This window comes from Urocitellus parryii, chromosome 9 (genome assembly GCF_045843805.1).
Source record: "Urocitellus parryii isolate mUroPar1 chromosome 9, mUroPar1.hap1, whole genome shotgun sequence".
NCBI lineage: Eukaryota > Metazoa > Chordata > Mammalia > Rodentia > Sciuridae > Urocitellus > Urocitellus parryii.
The window spans coordinates 638049-648547 of record NC_135539.1 but is presented as its reverse complement, the minus strand read 5'-3'; positions in this window follow the sequence as shown (position 1 = coordinate 648547).

Here is a 10499-nt window from a genome sequence, read left to right as displayed (position 1 = left end):
CCAGAGCCAGCCCACCCTCATCCCCGTCTTTCTCATCGGTGGGAGCTGGATTCTCTCATCCTGAACCCTGCTCCCTCTGCCGCGCACAAAAGCCACGTCACCAAAACTCTGTGGCACAGGATCAGAAAAGACAGCCGGGGCTGGGGGTGCAGACCAGAGGTGGGGTCCTGGCCTGGCGCACACGAGAGGAGCGGGGAGCCTGCATGCTCCTGCCGCAGCAGCAGGTCCACCCCGTAAAGGGACTGGGGACGAGACCGCCCTGCCCTGCCCCTGCGTCCCCACCACTCTGCCTCCCAGACCCTCCCAGTGGCAGAGACTGAGGGTCCCTCGGCAGTGACAGAAGCTCCGCTGCGGGGAGCGTGCCCCTCAGAGCCAGGTCACATTCCCAGCTCCCGGCACCTGGGTGGCAGGTGATTGAATCTGCCAAGGGGACGTGAAGCCAAGGGGGTGCAGCTCCCCGCTGGCCTCTGAGGGAAGGGCAGGTCCCTCCTCCTGCTCTAGGTCCTCTCCTTCCCCCTCTGGTGGCTGGAGTGCAGCGTGTGGTGGTGGCTAGACTCGCACCCTAAGGACTCAGGCAGGACTGGGAGCCGTGGCTCAGTGGTGCAGCACTGGCCCTAGTGCTCATGGCCCCGGGTTTGATCCCAACGCTGCACAGACAACCCAGCATTTTGATTTTATATCCCTAACGGACTTGACCCAAAGAACCACAGCATCTCCACGAAACAATGAAATTCCCAGACTGCACGCCGTCATCTCGTCAGTAGTGACTATGTGAGGACTGCGATGTTGAGGCTTTAGCTTTCTAACACAAGATAAGTAAAGAAATCGTGCGGCCGTGCCGGGGCGCACACCTGTGATCCCAGCAACTCAGGAGGCTGAGGCCGGAGGATCACGAGTCTAAAGCCAGCCTCAGCCACTCAGCCAGACCCCTCTCTGAATAAAAAATAAAAAAGGGTTGGGGATGTGGCTCGGTGGTCAAGCATCTCTGGGTTCAATCACTGGTACCAGAAAGAAAAAAAGTGCTAAAGCTGTTAGAAACTACAGTTTTTCTGTGTAGGGAAAAAATGTACAAAAGAAAAACAAAGAAGGTGAATAAACACCTTGTGATCTGAAATTGGAAGAATGATCCGTTTTTCCGTCTCTAACCCTAGCTGCCATCACAACCCAGCAGCAGCGAGCGCCCGGCTGCCTGGACTATGTTCCCAAACCCCCGTGTATCAGCACCAGGTGCCGGGCTGCTCGGACACATGGCTGGCTCCAGGGAGAAATGGACGTGAGGACCTCAGGCCTGCTGTCCCCAAGCAGCCAGGGAGATGCCGGCCGGCGGGTGGGTGAGAGGCCCCGGTTCAGCCTCCAGCTCCCAGAAGGAGGAGTCGACAGAAGTGGCAGAGTGGGAGGTCACATCAAGGACGGGGCTGGTTGATCCTCAGAGGAGCCTGGCAGGAGGGTTGCCAGGGCTCACTTTACAGGCAAGGAACCGAGTCGCTGGGCCCTGGGAGGCGCTGGGCCAGGGCTGGACCCCCGGGACCTCTCTGGCTGCTTCCTCTAACGTGGGAAGGGAAAACAGGAGGCCGTGGCCAGGGGCCCAGAACCTCGGGCAGCGCCAGACTCGTCCCCTTCTTGCTCTGCTGGGCCCACACCAGGGCTGACCGCGGGGAATCCACTGGGATGTGCGCAGCCCCCTCTCTTGGTCAGCGGCCAAGCAGGCTCCCCTCTGCCCAGCTCCTCCAGCCACGTCCAGGTGCTCCTGCTGCACCTGCGGCCACCGAGGCCCTGTCCCTCGAGACGGCTCCTCGACAGTGGATGACCATTTAGCTCCGGACACGCTCAGCCGGGGAGGAATGGCAGCCCCACTTCCGAGACGGGAAAACTGAGGCTGGGCCAGGTGTCCACTCGGGCAGCTCAGCGGCAGGTGCTGGTGTCTGTGCCCTGGCCCCACCTCCTCGCGCTCCTGGGATGGTGAGTGTGGGGGTGCTGGTGCCCGGGAGTCACCCTCATTTCGTGTGTGTGTCATCTCCCCAGGTGCAGCGGGTGCTGGGCGGAGGTGTCGGCCACATGAACGGGGAGGTGGCTTTCCCAGCCAGAACGGGAGCCAACTCGGGAGCGTCCCTCCCGACGCCTCCTGCCATCCACCCTGTCCCTCCTCTGGCGGCGTTGGACCAGTGCTACCTCCAGAAGATTCCAGGACTGCCCCGGTCCCTCCCTCCCCCAAAGGCACTGCCTGGGCCAGGCCCCCTGGAGCCCCAGCTGACCCCCTACTTCCTGCTTCCTCCCGGCTGCCCTCTGCCACCTTCTGCCCGGGACTCAGGCAGCGTCTAGATGAGCTCTGAGTGGACAGGAGCCACGACAAAGTGGACAAAGGAGTGATTCAGCTGCAGTCTCTCTGAGATGGCCGGGACGTGGGAGGGGGTCAGCGGGGAGCGCTGGCCGTGCACGTTCCAGCCCACGCCGGAAAGACAGACAAGAAGGACCTCCGGGCTGGGGACGGAGCTCAGTGGCAGGCGCTTTCTGGCAAGTCCAATCTGGGCTCCGTCTCTAGAGCTGGAAAAAACAGACGACAAAAACGCCAACAAAGGAGACTCCTGGTCCAGAGCCGCCGGGGAGTCCTCCTGGAGGCAGCCCCATCAGAGGTCACGGGCCAGGAGCTCGGAGGAGGGGGTCATCACAGATGAAGGGGGCACAGCCCCTGCCCGCACCGACCTCCCGCACCGGCCTCCTCCCTGGACTTGAACCAACCCACACGGAAAGGAGCTCAGGGAACAAGAGTAGGACGGACCTGGCGGAGTGCGCGGCGGGAGCTTCCCAGGCAGGGTGTGGGGACTCCCAGGGAGAGGTCCGGCAGGGCGGGCGCCGCGGGCGGCAGAGCTCCTCCGAGCAGCTCCACCTCTCTCCGGAGATTGGCCTCACGTCAGCTCAGTGGATAGAACAGCCCGGAACCGGCCAGTGGCCGCTGAGAGGACCGTCAAGAACCGATGCGTGAAATATGATATGTCAAGAGCTTTGTAAGGTTTTGAACAACCAATAAAAAAAAACCCACGGCCTGGGGCCGCCTGGCACGCGTGCGGCCCGGGTGCCATCCCCGAGAACTAAAATAAATATTAAAATTCTGTCTCTCTCTCTCTCTCTCTCTCTCTCTCTTAAAAAAAAAAAAAAAAGAAAAAAAGCCCGGCGGCGGCCTGTCAGGGTGCCCTTGACGCGTGGTGCTCCTACCATCCTGTTCTGTTTCTGTGAACTGGGGAGAGGGAGAGCTACGCGGCTGGTTCAAGCCCTGCCTGACGCCTCCTTCCGGTGACCATTGGCAAGTCACGGTCCCACCACGTGCCTCAGTTTCTCCATCCGTCAGGTGGGGGTGTTGTCTGCTGGGCAGGGCAGTGGTGATGGCCGCGGGGCTGACGCTGGGATCAGGCCCAGCCACCACAGCGCTAGGGAACGGGCCTCTGGTTGTTGCCACGGGGTCTCAGGGGTCTGCGGGATTTCCTGTTTCACTTTTGATTGATCTGAGCAGATCTGAACCCCACCTCTGGAGGGTAGACGCCGGGCCCACGGGTGTCCACAGGCCGCTCTGGGTACAGGCCACCATACAACTCACCCCATGGACGGCAGAGTGCACCCCAACCGCGGCGGGGCAGGTGGCCCAGTCTGGAGCGTCTCCTGAACTCTCAGGGCAGAGGTGTGGGCCTGGGGCAGGCCACAGGCAGGCGTCCGGCTCTCAGATCCGCGGCAGGGACAGCAGCCCTGTGGGGTGTGTCCTAGAGAGACCGCGACCTCAGAGCAGTGATGACCGGCCACCGTCTGACCCCTCCTCTCAGGGGAGGAGAGGTGCTGGGGGGTGGGGAAGTCGCTGCCCAACGGGGCGGTCAGTGGTGGCTCCTGGAAAGAGGGGGGGAGAGGGAAGGGGGTGCTCTGGGCTGGGCGGGGGGCAGAGGCTCCACAAGCCCCTTCCCACCACCCTCAGGAGGCCCAGCAGGACCGGACCGGCCTTTGGGGCCATGATGAGGTGGGCCTGGGCCCTGCCTGCTGAGCCCTGTGGTCCTGGGGGAGGGCAGGCCTGGTGTCCTGGCCTGCGAAGTGGCCTTCCCAGGACTGGGGGGTGAGGGCAGGCCTGGTGTCCTGGCCTGCGAAGTGGCCGTCACAGGACTGGGGGGTGAGGGCAGGCCTGGTGTCCTGGTCTCTGAAGTGGCCGTCACAGGACTGGGGGGTGAGGGCAGGCCTGGTGTCCTGGTCTCTGAAGTGGCCGTCACAGGACTGGGGGGTGAGGGCAGGCCTGGTGTCCTGGCCTGCGAAGTGGCCTTCCCAGGACTGGGGGGTGAGGGCAGGCCTGGTGTCCTGGTCTCTGAAGTGGCCGTCACAGGACTGGGGGGTGAGGGCAGGCCTGGTGTCCTGGTCTCTGAAGTGGCCGTCACAGGACTGGGGGGTGAGGGCAGGCCTGGTGTCCTGGCCTGCGAAGTGGCCGTCCCAGGACTGGGGGGTGAGGGCAGGCCTGGTGTCCTGGTCTCTGAAGTGGCCGTCACAGGACTGGGGGGTGAGGGCAGGCCTGGTGTCCTGGTCTCTGAAGTGGCCGTCACAGGACTGGGGGGTGAGGGCAGGCCTGGTGTCCTGGCCTGCGAAGTGGCCGTCCCAGGACTGGGGGGTGAGGGCAGGCCTGGTGTCCTGGTCTCTGAAGTGGCCGTCACAGGACTGGGGGTGAGGGCAGGCCTGGTGTCCTGGTCTCTGAAGTGGCCGTCACAGGACTGGGGGGTGAGGGCAGGCCTGGTGTCCTGGCCTGCGAAGTGGCCTTCCCAGGACTGGGGGGGTGAGGGCAGGCCTGGTGTCCTGGTCTCTGAAGTGGCCTTCCCAGGACTGGGGGGTGAGGGCAGGCCTGGTGTCCTGGCCTCTGAAGTGGCCGTCACAGGACTGGGGGGTGAGGGCAGGCCTGGTGTCCTGGTCTCTGAAGTGGCCTTCCCAGGACTGGGGGGTGAGGGCAGGCCTGGTGTCCTGGTCTCTGAAGTGGCCGTCACAGGACTGGGGGGTGAGGGCAGGCCTGGTGTCCTGGTCTCTGAAGTGGCCTTCCCAGGACTGGGGGGTGAGGGCAGGCCTGGTGTCCTGGTCTCTGAAGTGGCCGTCACAGGACTGGGGGGTGAGGGCAGGCCTGGTGTCCTGGTCTCTGAAGTGGCCGTCACAGGACTGGGGGGTGAGGGCAGGCCTGGTGTCCTGGTCTCTGAAGTGGCCGTCACAGGACTGGGGGGTGAGGGCAGGCCTGGTGTCCTGGCCTGCGAAGTGGCCTTCCCAGGACTGGGGGGTGAGGGCAGGCCTGGTGTCCTGGCCTGCGAAGTGGCCTTCCCAGGACTGGGGGGTGAGGGCAGGCCTGGTGTCCTGGTCTCTGAAGTGGCCGTCACAGGACTGGGGGGTGAGGGCAGGCCTGGTGTCCTGGTCTCTGAAGTGGCCGTCACAGGACTGGGGGGTGAGGGCAGGCCTGGTGTCCTGGTCTCTGAAGTGGCCGTCACAGGACTGGGGGGTGAGGGCAGGCCTGGTGTCCTGGCCTGCGAAGTGGCCTTCCCAGGACTGGGGGGGTGAGGGCAGGCCTGGTGTCCTGGTCTCTGAAGTGGCCGTCACAGGACTGGGGGGTGAGGGCAGGCCTGGTGTCCTGGTCTCTGAAGTGGCCTTCCCAGGACTGGGGGGTGAGGGCAGGCCTGGTGTCCTGGTCTCTGAAGTGGCCGTCACAGGACTGGGGGGTGAGGGCAGGCCTGGTGTCCTGGTCTCTGAAGTGGCCTTCCCAGGACTGGGGGGTGAGGGCAGGCCTGGTGTCCTGGTCTCTGAAGTGGCCGTCACAGGACTGGGGGGTGAGGGCAGGCCTGGTGTCCTGGTCTCTGAAGTGGCCGTCACAGGACTGGGGGGTGAGGGCAGGCCTGGTGTCCTGGTCTCTGAAGTGGCCGTCACAGGACTGGGGGGTGAGGGCAGGCCTGGTGTCCTGGTCTCTGAAGTGGCCGTCACAGGACTGGGGGGTGAGGGCAGGCCTGGTGTCCTGGTCTCTGAAGTGGCCTTCCCAGGACTGGGGGGTGAGGGCAGGCCTGGTGTCCTGGTCTCTGAAGTGGCTGTCACAGGACTGGGGGGGTGAGGGCAGGCCTGGTGTCCTGGCCTCTGAAGTGGCCGTCACAGGACTGGGGGGTGAGGGCAGGCCTGGTGTCCTGGTCTCTGAAGTGGCCGTCACAGGACTGGGGGGTGAGGGCAGGCCTGGTGTCCTGGTCTCTGAAGTGGCCGTCACAGGACTGGGGGGGTGAGGGCAGGCCTGGTGTCCTGGTCTCTGAAGTGGCCTTCACAGGACTGGGGGGTGAGGGCAGGCCTGGTGTCCTGGTCTCTGAAGTGGCCGTCCCAGGACTGGGGGGTGAGGGCAGGCCTGGTGTCCTGGTCTCTGAAGTGGCCGTCCCAGGACTGGGGGGTGAGGGCAGGCCTGGTGTCCTGGTCTCTGAAGTGGCCGTCCCAGGACTGGGGGGTGAGGGCAGGCCTGGTGTCCTGGTCTCTGAAGTGGCCGTCACAGGACTGGGGGGTGAGGGCAGGCCTGGTGTCCTGGTCTCTGAAGTGGCCATCACAGGACTGGGGGGTGAGGGCAGGCCTGGTGTCCTGGTCTCTGAAGTGGCCGTCCCAGGACTGGGGGGTGAGGGCCGGCCTGGTGTCCTGGTCTCTGAAGTGTCCGTCACAGGACTGGGGGGTGAGGGCAGGCCTGGTGTCCTGGTCTCTGAAGTGGCCTTCCCAGGACTGGGGGGTGAGGGCAGGCCTGGTGTCCTGGTCTCTGAAGTGTCCGTCACAGGACTGGGGGGTGAGGGCAGGCCTGGTGTCCTGGTCTCTGAAGTGGCCTTCCCAGGACTGGGGGGTGAGGGCAGGCCTGGTGTCCTGGTCTCTGAAGTGGCCGTCACAGGACTGGGGGGTGAGGGCAGGCCTGGTGTCCTGGTCTCTGAAGTGGCCGTCACAGGACTGGGGGGTGAGGGCAGGCCTGGTGTCCTGGTCTCTGAAGTGGCCGTCACAGGACTGGGGGGTGAGGGCAGGCCTGGTGTCCTGGTCTCTGAAGTGGCCGTCACAGGACTGGGGGGTGAGGGCAGGCCTGGTGTCCTGGCCTGCGAAGTGGCCTTCCCAGGACTGGGGGGTGAGGGCAGGCCTGGTGTCCTGGTCTCTGAAGTGGCCTTCCCAGGACTGGGGGGTGAGGGCAGGCCTGGTGTCCTGGTCTCTGAAGTGGCCGTCCCAGGACTGGGGGGTGAGGGCAGGCCTGGTGTCCTGGCCTCTGAAGTGGCCTTCCCAGGACTGGGGGGTGGAGGGCAGGCCTGGTGTCCTGGCCTCTGAAGTGGCCGTCACAGGACTGGGGGGTGAGGGCAGGCCTGGTGTCCTGGTCTCTGAAGTGGCCGTCACAGGACTGGGGGGTGAGGGCAGGCCTGGTGTCCTGGTCTCTGAAGTGGCCTTCCCAGGACTGGGGGGTGAGGGCAGGCCTGGTGTCCTGGTCTCTGAAGTGGCCTTCCCAGGACTGGGGGGTGAGGGCAGGCCTGGTGTCCTGGTCTCTGAAGTGGCTGTCACAGGACTGGGGGGGTGAGGGCAGGCCTGGTGTCCTGGCCTCTGAAGTGGCCGTCACAGGACTGGGGGGTGAGGGCAGGCCTGGTGTCCTGGTCTCTGAAGTGTCCGTCACAGGACTGGGGGGTGAGGGCAGGCCTGGTGTCCTGGTCTCTGAAGTGGCCGTCACAGGACTGGGGGGTGAGGGCAGGCCTGGTGTCCTGGTCTCTGAAGTGGCCGTCACAGGACTGGGGGGTGAGGGCAGGCCTGGTGTCCTGGTCTCTGAAGTGGCCTTCCCAGGACTGGGGGGTGAGGGCAGGCCTGGTGTCCTGGTCTCTGAAGTGGCCGTCACAGGACTGGGGGGTGAGGGCAGGCCTGGTGTCCTGGTCTCTGAAGTGGCCGTCACAGGACTGGGGGGTGAGGGCAGGCCTGGTGTCCTGGTCTCTGAAGTGGCCGTCACAGGACTGGGGGGTGAGGGCAGGCCTGGTGTCCTGGTCTCTGAAGTGGCCTTCCCAGGACTGGGGGGTGTGGGCAGGCCTGGTGTCCTGGTCTCTGAAGTGGCCGTCACAGGACTGGGGGGTGAGGGCAGGCCTGGTGTCCTGGTCTCTGAAGTGGCCGTCACAGGACTGGGGGGTGAGGGCAGGCCTGGTGTCCTGGTCTCTGAAGTGTCCGTCACAGGACTGGGGGGTGAGGGCAGGCCTGGTGTCCTGGTCTCTGAAGTGGCCTTCCCAGGACTGGGGGGTGAGGGCAGGCCTGGTGTCCTGGTCTCTGAAGTGGCCGTCACAGGACTGGGGGGTGAGGGCAGGCCTGGTGTCCTGGTCTCTGAAGTGGCCGTCACAGGACTGGGGGGTGAGGGCAGGCCTGGTGTCCTGGTCTCTGAAGTGGCCGTCACAGGACTGGGGGGTGAGGGCAGGCCTGGTGTCCTGGTCTCTGAAGTGGCCGTCACAGGACTGGGGGGTGAGGGCAGGCCTGGTGTCCTGGTCTCTGAAGTGGCCTTCCCAGGACTGGGGGGTGTGGGCAGGCCTGGTGTCCTGGTCTCTGAAGTGGCCGTCACAGGACTGGGGGGTGAGGGCAGGCCTGGTGTCCTGGTCTCTGAAGTGGCCGTCACAGGACTGGGGGGTGAGGGCAGGCCTGGTGTCCTGGTCTCTGAAGTGTCCGTCACAGGACTGGGGGGTGAGGGCAGGCCTGGTGTCCTGGTCTCTGAAGTGGCCTTCCCAGGACTGGGGGGTGAGGGCAGGCCTGGTGTCCTGGTCTCTGAAGTGGCTGTCACAGGACTGGGGGGTGAGGGCAGGCCTGGTGTCCTGGTCTCTGAAGTGTCCGTCACAGGACTGGGGGGTGGAGGGCAGGCCTGGTGTCCTGGTCTCTGAAGTGGCCGTCACAGGACTGGGGGGGTGCAGGGCAGGCCACTGTGGGAGAGGAGAGGAGGTCAGCACGGAGGCCTCTCCTGCAGAGCCTGGTCACACCCACGGGGAATTCCAGCTCAGAAAGTCCCTGACACGGAGCTGAGGGGGACAGAGACCCTGGGAAGACCCCGGAAGGTCTGACCAGGAAGCAGGTGGGGGTTTCTGGGCGCAGGGAAAGGGACACTCTGGGTCGGGGAACTGAGAGCCGCCCTGTTCAGATCCCCTGTGGCTGCCCAGGGCACGTTCTCCAGGCCCCTGAATCGGGCTTGGCCTGCCCCTGGGGACCCCAGCCCCCCGGCCTGCAGGACACCCCCATGGAGTGCAGCCCTCCGGGCCTTGGGGCTCTGTCCCCAGGGCGGCCCGCCCAGACCTCCCCTCTAAGGCAGGCCCCTCACTCTGTCGCGCCTCACGGTACCGTCCCTCTCTGAAACAGCGGGTTCAGTTGTGTGTGTCTCGACCCGTGGCCTCCCCTCAGGAGACCAGCTCTGTGATGGCTGGATCTGGTCGGAGTCACCCTCCGGTCCCATCCCCAGGACGTGGCCGATGCTTCCTGGGTGGCTGTGTCTGAGCTGGGCTTGGAGGCGGGTGCCTCCGGAGGACCCCGGGGGCCCCAGAGATGGCCCCTGGTGTCAGAGGGCAGAGTCGCCTGCAGCTGGGCTGATGAGAGGTGGTGATGGCCCGGGGCTCGGAGGTGCCCAGGTGGCCTGGCTCTTGCTGGGTACCTCCCCAGGCTGACGTGGGCGAGTTCCCCACCGGGGGACGGGAGCCAGCTGCTGCCGTGCACTGTGCGCCCTGCCCCAGTCCCTCCCATACATACTTCAGGGCTGGACTGGCCAGGCTTGTCCGGTACCCACTGTTCAGGGTCCTGCCTGCCCTGGCACCTCCTGGTGAGTCCTGACCCACCAGGGGGAAGGACCATAAGTCCCTGTACCTGCCCTGTGGGGAGTGGCTGGGCCCCACTGCTGACGCTGCATTGACTGAGTGCCAACTAGGGGCATGGCCAATGCAGAAAGTGACCATCTCCCATCCAGAGGGTTCCAGCACGGGCTGGCCCCGGTCCCTCGTCCTGCCTGTCTGCCCTCACTCACGGAGAAGCGGCTCTCTCTGGGTTACAGAGCTGCCATAGTCTGGCCCTCCTTTGGGGGTCGCGTAGCCTGGTGGGGACCACAGGCACAGGGTGAGACCCGGGCAGGGCAGGAGCCACGCGGAGGTGGAAACGGTGCAGGATGGCAGGGCGCCCTCCAGGGCAGAGTAAAATGGTGAGCAGGAGACTTAAAAGAGCCCGGAGGGCATCCAGGCCTGGGGAGCAGCTGGCACAGGACTGGGCCAGGGAGGAGGTAGCAGAAGGCACCTGGAGGTGGGCAGCAGCCGGGCACCAGGACAGCCTGGATGCTGAGGATGCTGAGGGTCTCAGTGGCCCCAGGGCTCTGAGCAGAGGAGGAGGAGGACCCAGGCCGATCTGCCTCAGCGGCTCACTCCCCTCAGCCAGGTGCCAGGACAGCTCCGGGCCTGCTGGAGAGCTCCGTCCCTTCCCTCCAGGGGACGGAGGGTCCTTCTGAGTGACAGGATCCGTGGCCAGGGGCC